Genomic DNA, 3193 nt, shown 5'->3' with positions numbered 1-3193 from the left:
TGAAGGTACGAAGCGGAAGCGAAACGAGTTTCGATGGGGAGGCGAATAACGTTTTCTCGAAACAATTCTTCCTTCCTCGACTATCATTTAAATCACGAGGAAAAAGGGAGACTTGAAGATTCGGTTGAAGATTGTGCTCCCGTAAAGTGGTGTCCTTGATTCGTTTCAAAAAGGATCCTCTTCTTCCCTTTCTCCTCCTGTTTCTCAACTTCGCGAACGGGATACGCCACCGCGCTTTTCCAATACAGCGAAGTGAAACGAATTCTCTCTCTCTTTCTTTCTCTCTTTCTCGTTGAGCGAGATGACAACTCGACCTGCGTAAACTCTATTCAAAATAAAAAAAAAAAAAAAAGGAAAAAGAGAGAAGAAGATCGAGTCGATTTCACGAATGAAATCGTCCGAAGTTTACGAGGGGAAAAAAAAAAGAAACATTTTCCGCGTTATTGCTCGCGATTGTTTTCTCTCCTCGTCGAAACTTCACCCTTGTGAAACGATACTTTCGAATCGAATCGAAGTCGAGGAACAAATGTTGCGAAACTAGTTGGCTGGAAACGCTCTCGACCAATGGAAATTGAAGTTGGAGAGCTCGTGACTTTTTTGCCGACGAATGCAAAATTTGACCGGTCGAGCAAATGTCGAGTCGCTAGCCATGACTAAGATTTATCAATTCTTTCATCTCAAGATTCTCTTTCTCGCCAAGTATTATTATTATGATTGAAATATTATTACGCAATTTATCGTTAAACTATTAAATACGAAGAACGAATCACTTCTCGAATAAACTCGCGAAGATTCTTTCTATCATATTCGTATTCGTATTCACGTGTTAGATTAAATTTTTTACCCGATCGGATAAACAGATTTTCTTCGGTCGGTAACTTGAAATTAATCGGGGTTTCGTTCTAATTAAGTGCAACGCGGTGGAGACAATAACGTTTCGTTCGAAGTAGAAATTTATATATTATTGAAATATATTTTGCATCAAGAGAATGAATTTTGTAATTCCAACCTTTTGTTTTAACTTTTTAAATTTTTCTCTTGCAACTAAAACACCAGATCTTCCATTTTTCTTCCTTCTTCTTCTTTCTCTTTTTTTTTTTATTTTTATTCCTTGCCTTTTTTAATCCATCTTTTTGCCCCGTCGCTTCGTACGCGTTGCATGTTAAACGTTCAACGTGAAATTGTACGCGCGCGCGCGTAAGGGGTTGGATGTTTTTGAAATTGAAATCAGTTGATTCATGACACGTTTCAATTATTCATGTACAAAGTTGGGCGCAGCTTCACGCGTAGAAAATGTAAATTCCCTTCTCTCCTTCCATCCACGTGACGCGTTATACCGAGGCTTCCGCTGTTTTTCATAACATTACACACACACACATATATACACACGAGGAAGACTCGACGACGAATTAAAAAACTTGCGTCACCGTTCTCGTAAATATTTTATATATAAAACTCGCTTCTTCTCGTTATTTTGTTATGTTTTTCTTTTTTCGTAGGAGTCGAAACATTTCTTTGAGAGAGGAACAATATCTTATATTCCGAATCGTGAAAGAAAGCAACAGGGAAAGAGAGAGAGAGAGAGAGAGAGAAAAAGAAAGGAATAACCGGATCGATTTAATCCGGTTATCATTTCTTCATGGACAACGAGGAGGTGTATTGTGTCGAGCAATTTGTCTCGCATAACTATTTAACACGTTGGCCACGGGGTGATTTGCAAAGAGCGAGTTGGAACGAGCTCGAACGAGCTCTGGAAAATTGCCAAAAACGTGAGAACAGTTATCCCTGACAATGAGGAGCGGGTAGTAGTAAATGTCAACACGGGTATAGGTCGAGCATTTAGGCGAGTTTTGGATGTTTCAATTTTCTCGAATTTCCTGGCACGCCATCCTCGACGTATTAAATATTTTCTTCCATTCTTCCTCGTGTGCGAAATTAATCAATCTTTCCATGCGAATTATTCATTTTATCTCACGTACGATCCACTTTATGCGACGATTAACAATTGAGTTGTTCGAAATGTAATTTCGTTTTTTTTCACGATAATGAAACACCAAGTCGAATTCGACAAATTCAATCTCGTAATTTCTCGAGTTATTGTTCGTGGCACATTTTTAACGTCGAAATTGTCGGAACGAAATTTTGAAAACCAGTTTTTAACACTGACGTACCGTTAATACACCTTCTCCATAGATTTCGCGTAATTTTTTTCTTATCTAAACAGAATTTTTATCTTTTCAGTAATAAAAAAATAAAATATACCGAAAATGCTCCTCTTGCATCTTTATTATCACGCACGAAAAACGCAATCGCACAGAATCGAACGAATTTTTCTTATAAATAAATCAACTTTCTGAAATTCCAACTCTCAAAATGTACGATAACAACACGGTTTAGAACGAAGTTGGCTGGATAAACGTTCGACTAGCGACACTCGTGTGAAGAAACGAAATTACTTTCCGAGCAACATGGTTTAGAACGAAGTTGGCTGGATAAACGTTCGACTAGCGACACTCGTGTGAAGAAACGAAATTACTTTCCGAGCAACATGGTTTAGAATGAAGTTGGCTGGATAAACGTTCGACTAGCGACACTCGTGTGAAGAAACGAAATTACTTTCCGAGCAACACGGTTTATAACGAAGTTGGCTGGATAAATGTTCGACTAGCGACACTCGTGTGAAGAAACGAAAAATACTTTCCGAACGATTCGATACTTTCCAAGAATTAAAAAAAAAAAAAACAAAAACAATCACAAAACATCGAGAAAATCTAGATTTAGTAACAGATCGTGATAAAATTTATTATAGCGTGGCTCGAATACGTTATTTTTCAAGAATTTAAAACGGTTTGTTTGTTTGTTTTTTTTTTAGAATGGTGGGAAGGTCGGCAGCGAGGCGAAAGAAGGAAGAGGGCAATTGAGGAACGAGCGTGCAAAGGCGTTTTCGCAATTTCGAGGTAATAAGACAAATACGTCGGATTATACGACCTATTATTCGACGGATAAAGAACACTCTCTAGTAAAGGTCAGTGGATACACACACGGTTTATAGAGTGAAACGTTCTCGCGGGACTATTGCCGCCTTATTATTATCTCACGAGACCAAAGTCATTTCTCGTACAACTACGGGCAAACTAGCTATTGCATACTAATGGCCGATTAATGGAAAATCGATCGGGCCAATTTTATTGTA

At 38.2% G+C, this 3193-nt stretch overlaps 1 long non-coding RNA gene across 1 annotated transcript; it reads right to left on the bottom strand.

Moving 5' to 3' along the window:
* Positions 1-2391: 2391 nt before the first annotated feature.
* Positions 2392-2732, bottom strand: LOC102674340. The gene is made up of 2 exons (XR_421533.2): positions 2698-2732; positions 2392-2615 (listed from the first exon to the last, which is right to left on the bottom strand). It is a non-coding gene; the product is annotated as an uncharacterized LOC102674340 (long non-coding RNA).
* Between the last annotated feature and the right edge of the window lie 461 nt (positions 2733-3193).

This window comes from Apis dorsata, unplaced genomic scaffold (assembly GCF_000469605.1).
Source record: "Apis dorsata unplaced genomic scaffold, Apis dorsata 1.3 scaffold_170, whole genome shotgun sequence".
NCBI classification, from domain to species: Eukaryota; Metazoa; Arthropoda; class Insecta; order Hymenoptera; family Apidae; genus Apis; species Apis dorsata.
The sequence above is the reverse complement of the archived record's forward strand: the minus strand, read 5'-3'. Positions and strand labels throughout refer to the sequence as shown.